Source organism: Hyaena hyaena, unplaced genomic scaffold (assembly GCF_003009895.1).
Source record: "Hyaena hyaena isolate Hyena2069 unplaced genomic scaffold, ASM300989v1 scaffold_120, whole genome shotgun sequence".
NCBI lineage: Eukaryota > Metazoa > Chordata > Mammalia > Carnivora > Hyaenidae > Hyaena > Hyaena hyaena.
The window spans coordinates 2,414,691-2,434,307 of record NW_024080752.1 but is presented as its reverse complement, the minus strand read 5'-3'; the positions used below and the strand labels follow the sequence as shown (position 1 = coordinate 2,434,307).

General features: G+C 38.1%; 1 protein-coding gene across 2 annotated transcripts in view; it reads left to right on the top strand.

The window, feature by feature from the left end:
• The first annotated feature begins 1,361 nt into the window (after positions 1–1,361).
• USP8 (ubiquitin specific peptidase 8) overlaps positions 1,362–19,617 on the top strand; it is a 75,766-nt gene continuing 57,510 nt past the window's right edge. For both annotated transcript variants that reach the window (XM_039237088.1, XM_039237087.1), the window contains exon 1: positions 1,362–1,472. The gene's annotated coding sequence lies outside the window, so the exon portion shown is untranslated. The remainder of the gene's footprint in view (positions 1,473–19,617) is intronic.

Below are 19,617 nucleotides of genomic sequence, written 5' to 3'. Positions count from 1 at the left end.
TTTTGCTATTTTTCTGATTCCCTGTGAGAGAACCCACTACTGCTTATAGGTACTACTGACTCTTTGGTTATAATTAAAATAAAAGGCTAGTAAAGAGTTTTTCCTCTTTACTGGGTGTCATATGGAAGAGATAAATCACTGAGTTCCACTCCTGACTCCAAGACTACACGGTATGTTAACTATACCGAGTCCTATGTGGGGCTCAAACCCATTAACCCCTATGAGATCATGACCTGACCCAAAATCAAGAGTCAAACCTTTAATCAATTGAGCCCCCCAGGCCACCCTGCTTTTGTTTTTTTAATACTGACATTCATTAAGGTGCTCAGCAAAAAAAAAACAAAAAACACAAAAAAACAAACTCCAGCTACCAACTTCCTAAGATGCATCTTCAAAACAGATGCAACTGTTTCCTTAGTTATGAAAAATTTGCTAAGGCTTCCTAGTTAGTAGTTCCAGGGCAGCACTGTATTTATATCATATCAGTCTTAAACCTTTTGGGAAAGCTGTATATAGCTTAAGTATAAAAGAGTTACCATATTTTTGCAAGGATTTTATTGTAACAGAAAGGAAATTAACATTTATGGAAAGACTATTTACTATATGTGAAGCACTATGTGTATTTATTACAAATTTATTGAAAACCTTTCTGGCAGACACTTTCACTGAAGGCACTTACTAGACCTCTCCCTCCAGCTTTCCCACCCAGGAGACATCTGGATTATGCCTGGGGACTTAGTGACCACGGCCAGCAACTCCATCCACAAACTTTACCATCCAGGCAACTTTAGCTGGTAAGTGGAGCATCCAATCACCTTTCTCTATGAGAGTACAAAGAACCTCACAAGCAACTTCAGACCTGTTACTTTGCTGTTGTAACACTGGGCCTTTAACTTTTGTTAAGTGTGTATATATAAGTGTTTTAGGTTTATGTTCCTTCTTTGACGAGAGGCTTGGCTTCAGAGAATGTTAAACTTTCAGCCAGAGTTTGAGGGGATTCAAACTCCTTTTCTATTCGAAATCTCCAATCAGAAGAGTAAAATATGTAGGTAAGAGGCACAACAGTCCTCTGCTTCCTCCGCGGCAAAGCCCACGATGCGTGTAACACCAGGTTGACTGAACTAGGCCCGAAAAACGCAAGGCACAGGGAACAGGCCGGCTAAGCTCACGGAAACTTAGTCTAGCCTGGACCCTGCCCTTACTGCCTAACCCAAACTTCCCCCAGTAGGCCACCCTCGGCCCTGGTAAGGGCAGGACTGCGGAAGAGGAAGCGGTCACGGGCGCGCGCGCGCACAGCCCCTCCCCTCCGTGACGTCCAAGACGCGACGCGTCGCAACGCGGTGCAAACTGGGAGAAGGGGATGAGCTGGGCTAGTTTCCGTCGGGCTAGCGAAGGCTAATTCTTCCTCGAGTTGGTGGAAGATGGGCCTTTGGCGAGGAGGCCGGCGTTAGTCAAGCGTCCCCGGCGCCACGGTGAGTGTGGGTCTGGGTCCTGGCCTTTGTTCCCCGGGAAGCTGTCTGCATTGAACAGCCTTTCCTTTCACCAGCTGCTGGTCACCTGGGGGACAGGTCCTGTCCGCGTAGAGGGGTGGAACAACCCGGAACACAGAATTGGCTTTTAGAGGAAGGGCCCAACCTCGAGTCTTTCCCGTCGCCTTCCTAGGGTTACCCAGGCAGTTTCGTGTAGTTTTCTTCAGGTTTTCCTATCTTAGAGGTGGCCTTGACCATTCCTTGTTCTTCTTCGACACTTAGACCCGACTTTGACCTCCTTCCTCTGGCCTCCGTCTTATGATTTTCTGCTGTCGAGCTACAATTATAGGCCTTTAATACAAGCTCTCAGAGTGTTTCCCAATTCCTCCTCTGTCCCAATCAAATTTGGTTTTACTGAAGTCCAAGTGTGAGTTTAAAGAACCTATAAGCTCATCAGAGTTAAAATATGACTTTCCCAAATAAAAGCTTTTCTTTGCTAAAATGTGGCCTCTCTTCTGGAGTTGTGGGACAAGTTAATTTCACCTCCACTCCACCTTGAAAATTTCAGAACCCTGAATCGCGCTTAACGTTCATTTATACGTAAAGCTGCAGACCACACTTCTGGGGTTAATTCTTTTCTCCAGTTCGTTCTGTGACCTTGAAGCAAGTCATTTAATCACAAAAATATATTTACCTGAAGGAATTTAATATTCGTTAAGCACCTTGAGGGGTTTCAGATGAAAGGGATGGCCCCAACAGAAGATACACAGAACTAAGACTGCTTGCGATATTATTTAAGGAACGGTACCTGTTCTCGGCTTGCTCTGAGGCTTTGCTATGTAAGCAGATTTTTGCATTTCAACAGATTCTGTTTAAGGCTCATTGTCGAATGTCTTTCTTGATGGATTTAGGTAGTTTCTCGTGAATCCACAATACTGGACCAGTTTGTCTGAAAAGGTGATGTAGGTTGTGCTTTGCCTTTATCATATTGCTCTGGCTTCCTTGAAATGTGTATCCTTTTTTTTTTTTTTTTTTGTGGCACATTAGGTGCATCTTTAAAATTAGATAGTAAGATTCCTATAATAGTAAAACAACTTGTTATTAAAGACATAAATATGCATTAATTGCACGTAAGCATATAGGTTTGTATTCTTTAAGAAAACAATGCATGCGAAAAACAAAGATGTCTTTCTAGCATTTTACTGTATATATTACTTAACCTTTATTAATCATTAAGGTCATTGTTTAGTAATATGAACATGCTGGGAAAGATCCAAAATGGCTTTCGTAAAGTTTGAAAATCCAGCATATTAGATTCCCCCCCCCCTTAAAATATCTAGCATTGTATTTTCATTATGAACTTTTCTACATGAAGTTGCAATTATTTTTGTAGAGATTAAGGGGGAAATGTCCCCATTAAATATGAGTTGTGAACCAAATTAAATATAATTAAGGAAGTATTTTTTTAAAAACTCTTGGTTAAAGTCCCAATTACCAATTGCTGTATAACAAACAAAGTAGCTACTCCAAACAAAGTAGCTTCGAACTACAGTGTTTTGTCTGTTATATTTCTGTGGGCTCCTGAGGTCAGCTGCTGGGTTCTCACTTAAGAGTTTCATGCATTTGTAGTCAGATAAGTAGCTAAGGTTGGAGTCAACTGAAAGCTTAACTGAGCCAGATATCCAAGATGGCTCATTTGTATGGATGGCAGTTGATGTTGGCTGGGAGTTCAGCTGGGTATGTTATCTGGTGTGCCTGAACATGGCCTCTTCATGTAGGTTGGAACTCTCACAGCATGGAGTTTGAGTTTCAAGAGCAAGTATTGAAGAGACAGAAGTGGAAGCTGTCTCTTAAAGCTTGGACCCAGAAATTGACATAGCATTGCTTCCAACACTCTCTATTAGAGCAGTCAGAGCCGTCCTGCAACCAGATGATAGATCCCTACCTTTTTTTGGAGGAAAGAATATCAAAGAATTTGTGGACATCTTTAACCTACCATAATTTTATTGATAAAGTTGTATTAAACTAATGTTTGGAGTTAATAATAGATGCAGAATAAGGTACACTTCTGGTTTCTTTAACCATAATGCTTTGTATCTTCACAGTACGATATAATTTTCAAAGCATTTCTCTGTAGGGACCTTTTCATTTGATACCTATGAGAACTCTGTAGAAGCAGGTGAATCGTTCCCATTTTGTAGACAGTAAACTGAGGAGTGGCAGTGATGGTGTTGGGATGATTTAAGGAATTTGCTCAAAGTCATGTGATAATAATTGGAAAATGTAATCAAGACCTGCAATGCTTCCATAACTTAAAACTTAATATAGTAAATGATGAAACATTATCTTATATTAAGCTTATTTAGAATTCCATATTTATTGCCATACTGATTCAAGTAAAACAGTACTCATGTGCAGTGAAAAAAGTCACTGTCCTGTAACACATTACAGTTTCGTTTTTCTTAATTTTGAATTCTCTGAAACATACCAGTAACGATAAAAACCTGCATGTCTTTTTTTTTTTTTTTACAAATAGTTTATTGTCAAATTAGTTTCCACATAACACTCAGTGCTCATCCCCATAAGTGTCCTCCTCTATGCCCATCCCCCCCCTCCACATCCATCAGTCCTAGAACCTGCATGTCTTTCTAATAAATGAAATTGCTACATGTTATAATACCAATTTCAAAAAAAATTAGTCCAGAAAAAGTTATGACTATAGGAATCCTCGAGATTTTATTTTAATTATTCTCCTCTTAGTTACATAATTTTAAAAATGAAAATAATTTCTGAGGGCACCTGGGTGGGTCAGTCAGTTAAGCATCTGACGTCTACTCAGGTTGTGATCTCAACTGTTCGTGAGTTCGGGGCCCATGTTTGGCTCCGTGCTGACAGTGCAGAGCCTTCTTGAGATTCTCTCTCTCTCTCTCTCTCTTTCTCTCTCAATGTTTCATAAATAACTTTAAAAAAAGAGAAAATGAAAATGATTTCTTGTAATTTTGATAGATTGAGAATCATATGGCTTAAAATGTTGATATCAACTAGAACCTAATTGTCAACTTCATACTGTTTCACTGCTTTCAGTAACATACTTATATCCATTTTTTATGTCCGTGGATCTGTCTTGACCACATGTTAGAATTTACCTGAGGAGCTTTTAAAAAATACCTGTGTGCAAGTCCCATACTCTAAGATTCTGATATTATCATTTAGAAGTGGGTTCTGGGCATCAATATTTTTTAAAATTCTGTAGGTGATTCTAACAGCTAAGATTGAGAAGCATGTCTGCTTTTGCTGGTAGTGGTTTTTGGTACATACTATTATCTGATTCCCTACTCATCTATTCTTGCATAAGCTAAAAAAATTAAGGAGATAAAGAGGGAGAAGATGTATGAAATGAATTAAGGTTATAAATGTAAGTAGACAGACACCTGTTACAGAAAACAGTTACCCTTCTGGTTTTTTCTAGGACTAGTCTTAATCAAAGTTACAGGTTTTGGCATGGTTTGTTAGTACCTGTGTGATGGTGTATTAACGTTGTGTACTTATCTTTCATCTTAAAAGGTAGAAGCTTTGTTTGGAGGTATAGACTATATATTTCTTATAACTCCTGACATGGCACCTTGAATAGATGTAGGTACTCTAAATGTTTCCCAAATAGAAAACAATTTATACAGTCAGGCTTCAGAACTAAGACTAGTTTTTTTACCTTTTTTTCCTTCTATTTTTTTAAATTTTTTAAATATTTTTATTTATTTCTAGGAGCGAGAGAGACAGCGTGAGTAGGGGAGGGTCAGAGAGAGAGGGAGACACAGACTCTGAAATAGGCTCCAGGCTCTGAGCTGGCAGTCAGCACAGAGCCTGNGGGAGACACAGACTCTGAAATAGGCTCCAGGCTCTGAGCTGGCAGTCAGCACAGAGCCTGACGCGGGGCTCGAACCCACGAACCGCGAGATCATGACCTGAGCGAAAGTCGGACACTTAACCGACTAAGCCACCCAGGCGCCCTGCCTTTTTTTTTCTTCTTAAGCATTGTAAGAACTAAAAGTTCTTTGAAGTTTTTTTTTTCCTCTGGTTTGCATGATATTGCACTTACCTGGTTTTTCTTCAGGCTGTTTTCTTTCCTCTTTTAGGAATATTGCCTTTCATACCCCTCCCAAGCAGGTTCTCAGCCCTTCCAGTACATTGTCAGTTATAGAGAAATAAGATCTTATTTCCATGTTTGATTCATTCTCCTAATTTGTTACTAGTATAAATGATGTCTGTGTTTTAAAAACTGTTTTAGAAGTTTTAAAGTATACATAAAAGTGAAGGAAATCAGATTATTTTATTTAAAAACATTTTTTAATGTTTATTTATTTGCGTGTGTGAGAGAGAGAGAGAGTGTGTGAGCAGGGGAGGGACAGAGAGAGACACACAGAATCAGAAACAGGCTCCAGGTTGTCAGCACAGAGCCCAACGCAGGGCTGGAACTCACAAACTGAGATCATGACCTGAGCTGAAGTTGGACACCTAACCAACTGAGCCTCCCAGGCATCCCATAAAAATCAGATTATTTTAGAACATATCCTAGATAATGTATCATTTAAGTGTCAATACTTCATTATTTCCCAAAACAATAGGGATTATCAAAATTAACATTAATGCCTTAATAGTTGATTTAATATTGTCTGGTCTCTCTGTGGACTGAATCTCTAATTACATATTTATATCTCTATCAAGGCATCTTTAGATGTTGTTCCTTTTGCATACATGTTCAGAATTTCCTGTAAATCAGTAGTTCTCATTTGGGAGTAATTTTGCCCCCCAGAGGTCATTCAGCAGTGTCTGGAGACATTTTTGGTTGTCACAACAGGATGGGGATGAATACTACTGGCATCTAGTGGGTAGAGGCCAGGAATGACCCTAAATATCCTACAATGCATAGAGCCGCCTCCCACAACAAACTTTTATCTGGTCCAAGATAGGAGTAGTGCCCAGGTTAAGAAATGTTGCGGTAAACTGATGTTAAGCCTACAGTATTCATTTTGTTGTTATTGTTAATAGCACTATCATTCTTTGCATTGTGTTGTGTATACACAAGAGACCATTTTCAGGTTGTTACAAAAGCATGTTTCTGCCTTTTTTGTGTTCTTTTTTGCAATGGCCTGCTAGTTATTCTCATCCAAAGTATTATTCTCTTGTTTTTTGCCCTTCAAATCCATCTTGTATATTCCCACTTTGACCCGCCCTGAGATAACATTTTTCCCTTCAAGAACTTGTTTAGGGTTGCCTGTGGGGGGGCTCACCTGGTTAAGAGTCCTGCTCTTGATTGTGGCTCAGGTCATGATCTCACAGTCATGAGATTGAGCCCCATACTGGGGCCTAAGATTCTCTCTCTCCCTCTCCCTCTCCCTCTGCCCCTCCTCTGCTTGCTCTTCCCTCTCCCATTCCCTCTCCCTCTTTCTCAAAAAAACAAAAATAAGAACAACAAAAAAAACCCTGTTTTATTGCCTGCTGAATAAAATATAAACAATTCTTGATGGCTTCAGAAGTTCTCCATAATATGACTCTATCTCCTTACCTAATATAATTTATTGTTAGCCAGCAGTTATTAAGTGTTGACTGTAAGGACTGAGGTAGGTGCTAGGTATCTAGCATGTCAGAGTAGTGACATGAAAAGAAGACATGTGCATGTAATCCATTGATCTGATAATTTCCCAGTACTGATGGTCCCCAATTTACGATGGTTTGACTTAGGATTTTTCAACTTTTTGATGGTGCAGAGGTGATACACATTCATAGAAACCATACTGCAGATTTTGAATTTTGATCTTTTCCCAGGCAACAATATGTGGTATATTTTCTTGTGATGCTGGGCAGTGGCACTGAGCCCAAGCACCCATTCAGCCATGTGATGGTGAGGGTGAACAAGTGACACACTCCAGCTATTCTATTTTTCACTTTCAGTAGAGTATTCAATGAATTACATGAGATATTTAACACTTTATTATAAAATAGGTTTTGTAATAGATGGCTCTGACCAACCATTGGCTAATGTAAGTGATCTGAGCATATTTAAGGTAGGCTAGGCTAAGCTATGATGTTTGTTAGATTAGGTGGATTATGTGTATTTTTGACTTAATGATATTTTCAATTTATGATGAATTTATTGGGACATAACCCCATCATAAATTGAGAAGAATTTGTAATTCCTAGTATTCTTTATTTTTTTCATTGCCTTCCCATACTAATTCCTCATTTTGTGTCTTTGTTCATGTTGTTTTTCTCTTCTGGGAGTGCGCTCTTTTCTCTCTCTTTATAGCTAATCTTATCCATAGGGCCAGTTTCTGTCTCTGCTTCATCACATCATCATGAATACTGCATGTTTTTGAGGTATGAGGGTCTTAAAACCTAGTCATAACTGTCATTTGGCCCAAATACCGAACTAAGGCAAAGACAGTGAATAGATTACACATACTATAGAACTGAGATCAAGAAATGAACTACCAAGAACTGGGGCCATCAGGGATGGAAGAAGTAGAACTTAGGTTGGTCCTTGAAGGCAGAGGGACCAGCACAAAAGAGAAAAGAGTGTACTTTACGCTGGAAGAAGCTACACTCCATTTTCTCCTTTTGACTTTCCAGTTACTGGAGTCACATATTAATGTACAGTGTAGCAATTAATTGTTGGCTTATCATTTAGTAAGTATTAGTTTGGTCTTGGTAACTAAACGAGATTTGGATCAGAAGCCCTCTGGTGACTCTATCCTCTCTAGAGCAGTGTTACTCAGAGGTAGCCATAATGTGTGATAGGCTTGAAGCTTGTACTAGAAGATGAATCAGTGGCTGCTTTCTTCACAGAGAAAGTTCAGTGTGCTTTTTTATATTATATAAATATTATATAAATTGTATTATATAAATATATTATATTATAAAACTATTATAAAAAGTCCAGTGTGCTTAGTTGATTCACATTCTTTCATAAAATTCTTATTCTATCACAGACAGGTAACAAACAATTCCCCAACCATGACTGGTCTGTGGGCCACACTTGGAGTAGCAATACTATGCAGAACTTGCACGCTTTTTCATTTGTAACCTATAGTGAGGAATGCTGTGTTTTACGTTTCAACCCAGTGTCCTGTATATGCTTACACACATAAACAAAATTGAAGTTTGATGAAACAATACTTAACCTTACTGTATGTGACATGCTCTCATATTTTCTCTTTAATTTTATTTTTTAAATGCTGATTGTGACTTTCTAAATTTCTAAAAAAACTTTTTTGATCATTTATTTTGAGAGAGAGAGAGAGAGAGAGAGAGACTGTATGTGCATACAAGCAACGGGAGGAACAGAGGGTGAGGAAGAGATAGAATCCTAAGCAGGCTCCATGCTGTCAGCACAGAGCCCAACATGGGGCTTAATCCATGACGGTGAGACCACAACCTGAGCTGATAGTTAAGAGTCAGACCCTCAACGAACTGAGCCACCCAGGTGTAAATGGATTTGTAAAGCACTGCTCTCACACAGCACAGTGCTAGACACATAGTAGATACTTAGAAAATACTGTAAGTTTTAGTAGTATTTTCTGCTAAATCCTAGTTCTTGAAGGGGTTGAGCCTTTTAATACTTTAGGATTACTTTACCTTTTTTTAAGTTTTTTTTTTTTGTTTGTTTTTTTTGAGAGAACGTGAGCAGGGAAGCAACAGAAAGAGAGAGGGAGATAGAGAACCCAAGCAGGCTCTACGCAGTCAGACAGCAGAGCTTGATTTGGGGCTCAATCCTATGAACCATGAGATCATGACCTGAACTGAAATCAAGAGTTGAACACTTAAACGACTGAGCCACCGAGGTGTCCCAACTTTAGGAATACTTTAAAACATTTCATGAGGGGTGCCTGGGTGGCTCGGTTGGTTAAGCGTCCAACTTTAGCTCAGGTCATCATTTCACAGTTCGTGAGTTCAAGCCACACATCGAACTCTGTGCTGACAGCTTGGAGCGTGGATTCTGCTTCAGATTCTGTGTCTCCCTGTCTCTCTCTGCCCCCCTCCCGCACCCCCAGCTCATGCTCTGACTCCATCTCTGTCTCAAAAATAAATAAACATTAAAAAAAATTTTAAACATTTCATGAATACTTACTTGTCTGTGGCATTTAAACTAGAATGAGTATAGAATGAATTATACGACATTGAAGGCAGTCAGAAGACCTAATGAGTGCTATTGCTGTCTGAAGGGCAGAAATGGGGTGAGATGAGGGATGCCTGACAGAGATAAACTTTGCTTTCCTTTCAGCATTGCCAAGAACCTAGTCAGTGGCTCATGTGAAGCCCTAGTTCAGATATCAAGACCTGTTTGAATGACCACAAACCTCAGTCTTCACTTTTTTACTTTTTAGTCTTCACTCTGTGCTTCGGGTCATCTCATTTCTATTCTCTCTCTTTGGAAGAATCAGAAGGATGTCATAAACAGACAGGTGGATAGGATATGTCTGCCTTCCCTTTGCTTCCCCCATTGTTAACTCTTGGAGCACTGTCTGGATTTCACTTTTGGAGATTGCTGTTTGACTAAAGCTGAAATAGTTCATCTTTTTTTGTTTTTAAGTTTATTTATTTATTTTGAGAGAGAGATGGTACGCAGGGGAGAGGCAGAGAAAGAGCGAGAATCCCAAGCGGGCTCTACCCTGTCAGTGCAGGGCTTTATGTGGGGCTCAAACTCACAAACTGACATCATGACCTGAGCTAAAATCAAGAGTCAGATGCTTAACTGACTGAGCCACCCAGGTGCCCCTGAAATATTTCATCTTTATCAGATTTATACATCTTAAGAAAATTAATTTTTTAGAACTTTATCCTTTTTTATTTATGTTTTTAACTTAACAATCCTTTCTGAACCATAACACAGTTTTAAAGGGTAATGTGTTATATTTAGTTCTAGATCTAAACAAGTAGACTGAATAAATTATTTGAGTTCTACACATAATAAACATTCTTTTATAAGGATCAGTAGGATTGCTGTAACAGCAAACTGCTGCTGCTCTTTTTCTTGTTTTTACTGTTACAGTCCAAGTAAATTGTGAATTCACCCAATCATACTGGCGTTAATTTATTTTATGCCAGTCTATTTTGGAATCTCTTGAAAGGCAAAATGTAGCAGAATGACTTATCAAGAATTTAACATATTAAATTTAAGTTCCACATGTATCCTTCTTTGCTGTCTTATTTGATTAGGGAAAGAAACTACCCTTTACCTTGTACTTTGACTTTTGCAGAAATGAGTGCTTGTAGAGATTGAAACAGCAATTAAGGTAATACTGTTAAGTATTTGTAGTACCAGGCATCTGATTTGACAGCATAATTTATATAATCTTGTGAATGAAAATGTAAACAACTGTGGTCCTTTGATGACATTAGAGAAAATTTTTTCTTATTTCAGCTCTTCTCGAAAATCAAATGCCAGGGGTGCCTGGCTGGCTCAGTCAGTAGAGCATGCTACTCTTGATCTCGGTGTTGTAAGTTTGAGCCTCACATTGGGTGTAGAGATTACTTAAAAATAAAATCTTTTTAAAAAATTGAATAAGAGCAGAGAAGTTCGGGGCGCCTGGGTGGCTTAGTCGGTTAAGCGTCCGACTTTCGCTTAGGTCATGACCTCGCGGTTCGTGGGTTCGAGCCCCGCGTCGGGCTCTGTGCTGACTGCCAGCTCAGAGCCTGGAGCCTGTTTCAGTCTGTGACTCCCTCTCTCTCTGACCCTCCCCTGCTCACGCTGTCTCTCTCTCTCTCTCCTAGAAATAAATAAAACATTAAAAAATATTTAAAAAAAAAAAAAAAAAAAAAAAAAAAAGAGCAGAGAAGTTCACTTTAAAAAATAGTCTTTCTACCAGAAACCCTCAGAAAAAACTTTGTCACCATAATTTTTTAACTGTACTTTCCCTCCATGTATCTAATTGTTAGCCAATCCCTGTCATTCTACCGTTGCAGTGTCTATTATATATGCCTCCTCCATTCCATCTCTCTTGCCCTAGTTCTAACCTTCATCATCTTTCCTTACGATCATTATCATAGGTTACTAGTGTCGTCTCTATCTCCAGTCTTTTAAAACCTAACTTGTAGTGTTGTCAGTTTGGATCATGTAACTCTCTCAGAACCTTATGGTTCTCTATTACCTTTAGAAAACAAAGTAAATGCTTTAATGTGACATTCAAGGCCTTCCAAATTCTTTTCCCAGATTATTTTTTCAGGCTTTCCTGTCTAGCAGTAGGTCTTTGTTTGTTCCCTATATCAGCTAATTCCTAAAGATGTTCTTTACTTTCTTGATTTTTTTCCTCATATAGTACCTCTTTGTCAAAAGCCTTCTTGTACCAAGATTCACATAAATGTTGTCTCTTCCAAGATCCCTCTTCTCATGCTTAATCTTTTTAATTTTTCTTATTGCACATTGTTTATAATTCTTTATAGTTGGATATCTTACTGTGTTGTATTATTACTGCTTACAGCTTTCCCATTCACATTTTTTATAAACTTGATGAGGAAAGGGATGACATCTAATCTTTGAGTTCTTGTTGGCACGTCTTTTATACAGATACAGCAGGATACCTGTGAATGTTTGAATTGAATTTAAACTTGAGATAGCTAAGGTTTACTATTTTTTAAGTTATCTAGGTAGCATATGTAGTTTTTATATTCTTTGTCTTTCAAAGATCCAAACTTTAAAGATAATCATAAAAAACAGATGCAACTGAGGATATTTTCTAGATCTTAATTTTAGAAAGTACAGATCAATACCCTTCTTTTCCCAGCCAAGAAACCTGATTGTCATGAATCAACAAAATAGACTTTATCTGACTTTTTGAACATATATTCTGTGTTTAGACCACCAGATAGAGGATAGATTGGAAAAACAGGTGCTGTAAGACTGGTACTTGGTTACTCTGCCTAACTCTGGCTTAGTACACTTACTAGTATCACCAACAAAAAATGATTGAGGTGGCTTGTATCAGCGGAGTAGATGTTTGTTTTCTGTGGGTTAAGTAAGCCTAAGATCTTAGCTGAGCTACTTGAGGGCAGAAAAGTCAGCAACAGCTCTTGTTACCATTATCTAACTGTCTTCTGGCCTCATTAATAGTCCCAGCTCCAGTGTCCCCTGCCCTCTGCCATAAGTTTCCTTCAACACCCTCCTGAAGAGTTAGTTTCTTGACCTAACTGAGTTTTCCTTTAGTCAAATGTATTTTTCCTCAACTGTTGCTTCTTATATTTCAGTAGAAATCATGTTCCTGGAGCATGGAACATAGAGTTCCGTCCCACTCTATCCCAACATTCTTTTTTTTATTGTCAGTTTTTTATTTTTTAAGTTATCTACAGTGTGTTTCCATTTTTTTATTCCTTAGTGCTCATGCTTTTGCTTCTATTCACATCACTGAATGGAAGCTATACTCTAAAAGATTTATATATCAGGCTCTTCCAATATTCCAAATATATATTTTTTTAATCAGTATTTTCAAACATACACATTTTGTGTTTGTTTCACCCATACTTCCTTTCACATGTGTCTAGGTGTTTTCATATTTGTATACAATTGCACATTTTAATTCATGTTTACATTGTTATACTCATAGTTAATTGTTTTCCGTAAAATTTTTTATGAAATATATATTAGGAACATTACTTATATTCTTTTATATGTTATAAAGCATGACAATAAAATGATTCAAGTATGGCACCCAACCCAACAAGGAATAAAACCTTATTGATACCTTGTATGTGCCTCCTGATTACATCCTCTGTCTGCCTCCCCAGATATGGAATTTTATGTTTATCATTTCCTGTCTTTATAGGATTACCTCATTTGTATCCTTAAGCAGTACACTGTTAAATATAATTTGTTTTAAAACTTTATACACGTGCTGGCTTTGGCAGCACATATACTAAAACTTTGTACAAATGGTGTTATATGTATTCCTGCTTTTTCACTCAGAGTTGGGGGGGGATAGGCAGGAGGTGAGTTAAACTGTTTATCCTGGGACAACAAAGACCATGTTTTATATACCTTTTATATCTTTAACATGCAACAGTGTTTTTTGCAAGTTAAGATACTCAGACAATGCCGTAATCTCTGTAATGGTAAGGAAATCCAAGGGATCCCTTTCATACTCTTTGCTCATAAGTGCTCTTAGCTGTTTTTGTGATGAATTGTTGATGAGTTAGATAACTAACTAGAAGGATATTTAACGATTTTTAATCCATTTGAGAGTGATGGTGTGGTCCAGAGATTTTTTTTTCCTCCCCTACCATTATAGCCTTAGAACACAGGGTGGAGAGAAAAGTGTAGAAAGTGCTTCCTATATGAGATTTGTTCCTAAATGTAGTGATCTGAAGCTACTAAGTAAAGTGTTTGGTTAAATATGTGGGGGTTTGTAGATATATAGAGCAAGTATAAGATGGTAAAACATGAACATGATAAAACTAACTTTTAGAAAAAAATAGCTAGGTTTGGTAACTAAGGCAGTGGGTTAATTGTACAGGGTTAGAAGGGATAAGTTTTTTTAAAAGTCACAAAATATTTAATATAAAACATGACTAGAATCAAAGCAAATCAGGGTGCCTTTGAAGTTTCACAAAAGTGAACAGATGCCTTTTTTCCCTAAGTTGTACCTTACTCAGCTTTTCAGGATTAGATGTTCATTGATGACCACTCATCTAATAAAAGTAAAATGATAAAAGGAAGAGCATTGAGATAGTGAAAGGAAAAGAAATAATAGGGAAAAAAGTTACAGTCTCTTAAAAGCATTACTTTAGCTACAGGCATACCTTGGAGCCATTGCAAGTTCAGTTCCAGACTACCGCAATAAAGCAAATATTGTAATAATAAGAACCAAATGAATTTTTTTGTTTCCCAATACATATGAAAGTTAGGTTTACACTGTACTATAGTCTATTTAGTGTGCAGTAGGACAGGTCTAAAAAACTACATTCCTTAATTTAAAAAATACTTTATTGCTGGCTGGGAAGATGATGGAGTAGGAGAATCCTAAGCTCACCTTGTCCCATGGATACTACTGTATAGCACTCACGTCAGTGCAAACACCCAGAAAATGATTTGGAGACTGGCAGAACAAACTCCACAGCTAAAGGTAGAGAAGAGGCCCCATCAGAGAAGGTAGGGAGGGCAAAGATGCAGTTTGGAAGCAAAATGGACTGCAGCTGTCTGTGGTGGGGAGGGGACTGATGGTGAGAAAAAGGGCAAAAAACAGACTTCACCCCAGGGATCCCACACAGGGGACACAATTTCCTGTAGCATTTGCTTTGAAAGTGAGAGGAGCTTCATTTTGTGAGTTCTTAACAACCAGTGGGACTTAAAGCCGGGATTTTAAAAATCAGCAGGCTCGGGCCCTTAGGGAGCCAGAAGGGTGTTAGGACGTGGAGTCCCCAACCTTAAAGAGATAGTACAAGAAACAGCCCATGAAGATACAGCCAGGAAGCAGCAGTTTGAAAAACATTGGAGGCAGATGGGAAAGAAAGTGATTTACTCAGAGTGTGGCCTAGAGAGGCAGGGATCACAGAGAGACCCCAACAGGAACAAAGGAGCTGACACATACCTTTTCCCTCCTCTGCCACCCAGTATAAAGAGAGTGCCATCTACAGGAACCAGCATAGCGTCAACACTCACTACCTAACTTGCTTACACCGAACCTGATCCTTGTACTTTGGCAGATGTGCCCTTCCCAGTCACATTTGGCTCAGTCTGGACACTGCAGGCCCCCTCCCCCACCGACACTTTGTCTCCTGACCCATTCATTTTGTGGTACCTCAGTTCCACGGGCAGCAGTGACACATCTCATTTTGCAAGCAGACCACCACACACCTTGTTAAAATGTGCCCCACCTAGTCTGGGGATCAAACACTGCCCACAACAGGATTGAAGGAAAAAGAGGCCAGGTTCTCAACAGCAGAGCACACGCAACACACATGGGAGACACCTGAAGCACCAGGCCCTGGGGAATAAGGGACCTCGAACACAGGACACTACAGGACCTCTTCTTCATAAGGCCGTTAATGTGAAGAGCAAGAGATATAGCTTACCTTCTTATCAAAGAGAAACAGACAAAGAAAGACAAAAGGAAGAGACAGAAATATGTCCCAAATGAAAGAAGAAGACCACACCACAACAAATGACCTAAGTAAAATGGATATAATATGACTGCTATAGAATTTAAGGTAATGATCACTTAGAGAATTCACTGGACTTGAGAAAAGGGTGGAGTACATCAGCAAATGAGACACTTAACAAAGAAAATGGGACCAGATATCAAGGGCACAATAAATGAGGGGTGCCTGGGTAGCTCAGTTGGTTAAGTGTCCGTCCCACTTTGACTAAGGTCATGATTTCGGGGTTCATAGGTTTGAGCCCCACATCAGGCTCTGTGCTGACAGCTCAAAGCCTGGAGCCTTCTTTGAATTCTATGTCTCCCTCTTTCTCTGTCCCTCCCCTGCTCATGCTCTGTCTCTTTCAAAAATAAACATTAAAAAAAAAAGAACTCAATAAATGAAATTAAAAATACACTTGATGGAATAAATAGCAGACTAGATGAAGCAGAAGAACAAATTAATGACCTGGAAGAGTAATGGAAAGTAACCAACCTGAGCAAAGGAGAGGAAAGAAAATTAGGTAAATTGAGAATAGTCCTAGGGAACTCTGACTCCATCAAATGTAATAACATCTGCATTACAGGGATCTCAGAAGAAGAAAAGAAAAGGCAGTAGAAAATTTATGTGAAGAAATAATAATAGCTGCAAACTTCCTTAACTAGGGAAGGACACAGATATCCAAGTCCAGGAGGCACAGAGCTCTTTCCAAAAAATCAGTGCAAGGAGGTCCATACCTTGAAACATGGTTAAAAGGGTAAAAAGTACTAATAAAAACTTCTTAAAGCAGCAAGAGAAAAGACAGTTACATACAAGTGAAACCCCATAAGCCTGTCAGCAGATTTTGCAGCAGAAACTTTGCAGGCCAGAAGGGAGTGGCATAACATAATCAAAGTGCTGAAAGGGAAAAATATGCAACCAAGAATAGTCTCTACAGGACGAGAGAAAAAGTTTCTCAGACAAAACTAAAGCAGTTCATGAGCACTAAACCAGTCCTAGAAGAAATATTAAGGGAACTCATTGAATAGAAAGGAAAGACCATGAGAGTATGAAAAGTAAAAAACACAAGAGCAGTAAAAATTAGTATTTCTATAAAAATTAGTTAAGGGATTCATAAAATAAAAGAATATAAAATATGACAACTGTATACCTAAAGCATGGGGCAGGAGAGGAGCACAGAGTGGATTCAAACTTAAGCAATCTTCAACTTAATATAGATTGCAGTATATATAAAATGTCATATATAAACCTAATAGTAACCACAAATACAAAGCCAGTAATAGGTATGCAAAAATAAAGAGAAAGGAATCCCAGTATATCCTTATACCATGAAAGAGAGCAAGAGAAGAAGGAATCAGAGAAAATCTGTAGAATAACCACTAAACAAGTAACAAAATGGCAATTAATACACATCTATCAACAATTTCTTTGAATGGAAACTGAATGCTACAATCAGAAGACATAAGATGACAGAGTGCATTAAAAAAAAACAAAAAAAAACAAAAAAAAAAAAACAAGACATGGGCGCCCGGGTGGCTCAGTGTGTTGGGCAGCCAAACTTGGCTCGGGTCATGATCTCACAGCTTGTGGGTTTGAGCCCTGCATCAGGCTCTGTGCTGACAGCTTGGAGCCTGGAGCCAGCTTCAGAGTCTGCATGTCCCTCTTTTTCTGTACCTCCCCTGCTCACACACTATTTCTCTCTCTCTCAAAAAATAAATAAACACCAAAAAAAAAAACAAGACTCATCAATATACTGCCTCCAAGAGACTTATTTCAGACCAGAAGACACCTGCAGATTAAAAGTGAGAGGATGGAGAAACATTTATTGTGTAAATGGATGGCAGAAGAAAGCCAGGGTAGCAATAGTTGGCAAGATAGACATTAAGACAAGGCTGTAACAGAGACAAACAAGGACACTATATAATCATAAAGGGGACAATCCAACAAGAAGATATAATAATTGTAAATATTTAGCGTACCCAGCAAGGAAACTCCCAAATACATTAAACAGTTATTAGCGAGCATAAAGGAAATCTTCAATAGTAATAACAGAAAAGGACTTTATTACCCCATTTACATCAATGGACAGATCATCCAAACAAATCAACAAGAAAACAGTAGCATCATTTTTTAATTGTATGTTTATTTAAGTAATCTCTATACCCGTCGTGGGGTTCTAACAACCCCTAGATCAAGAATCACATACCCTTCCCACTGAGCCAACCAGGCACACTGAAAACAGTAGCTTTAAATGACCATTGGACCAGAGGGATTTACTGGATATATTCAGAATATTACATCATAAAACATCAGAATACACACTCTTTTCAAGTGCACATGGAACATTCTCCACAAAGATCACATATTAGGCCACAAAACAAGTCAACAAATTCAAGGAGATCAGTCATACCATACAGTTTTTCTAACCACAACACTATGAAACTAGAAATCAACCACAAGAAAATATCTGGAAAGAGCACAACTACATGGAGGTTAAATAACATGCTACTACACAATGAATGGGTCAACCACGAAATCAAAGAAGAAATCATAAATTACATGGAGACAAATGAAAACATAACAGTCTAAAATCTTTAAGATGCAGCAAAAGTGATTCTAAGAAGAAAATGTATAGTAATACAGAGCTACTTTAAGAAGCAAGAAAAATTTCAAACAACCTAACTTACACTAAAGTTTTTTCTAGCTAGAAAAAGAAGAACAAACATACCTAAAACTAACAGACAGAAGGAAATAAGGAAATAATAAGATTGGAGCAGAAATAAATGGCATAGAAAGAACACCAAAAAAATTGAACAGATCAATGAGATCAGGAGCTGGTTCTTTAAAAAGATCAACAGAATTAATAAACCTCAGGCCAGACTCCTCAAAAAAAAAATTGAGTAAACAATCACAAAACACAAATAAGAACCAGCATCACAGAAATACAATTACAAGAGAATATTATGAAAAATTATGTGCCAACAAATTGGACAACCTAGAAGAAATGGATAAATTCCTAGAAGTATGTAGTCTACCAAAACTAAAGCAGGAAGAAATAGAAATTTTGAACAGACTGATTACCAGCAAGGCAATTGAATGAGTCATCAGAAACTCCCAACAAACAGAATTCTGTCAGGACCAGTCGGCTTCACAGGCAAATTCTACCAAACATTTAAAGAGTTAATACCCATTGTTCTCAAACTATTCCAAAAAATAGAAGAGGAAGAAAAATTTTCAGAATTCATTCTGTGAAGCTAGTATCACCCTGATACCAAAACATGATGAAGACTCTACAGAAAAAGAGAAATACAGGCCAATATATCCATACTAGCAAACTGATTCCAACAATATATTTAAAAAAAAAAAAAAAAAACATACATCATGATCAAGTGGGTTTATTCCTGGTATGCCAGGGTGGTTCGGTATTCACAAATCAATCACTGTGATAGGTCACATCAGTAAGTAAAGGATGGAAACCATCTGATCATTTTAATAGATGCAGAAAAAGCAGTTGACAAATAACATCTATTCATGACAAAAACCCTCAACAAAATGGGTTTAGAGGAAACATATGTCAACATAATAAAGGCCATCTATGAAAATCCACAGTTATCATCATACTCAATGGTGAAAAACTGAAAGGCTTTTCCCTGAGATCAGGAACAACACAAGGATATCCATTTTCACCACTTTTATTCAACACAGTATTGGAAGTCCTAGCCATGGCAGTTAGACAACAAATAGAAATGCATACAAATTGGTAAGGAAGAAGTAAAGCTTTCATTCTTTACAGATGACATGGTACTGTATATAGAATACCCTAAAGCCTAAAGCAAAAAAGTACTAGAACTGATAAAATAATTGGTAACATCACAGGATACAAAATCAGTGTTGAGAAATCTTTTGCATTCCTGTACACTTATAATGAAGCAGCAGAAAGTGAAATTAAGAAAAGAATTCCATTTACATTGGTACCAAACACAATAAAATATCTAGGAGTAAAATTAACCAAGGAAGTGAAAGGCCT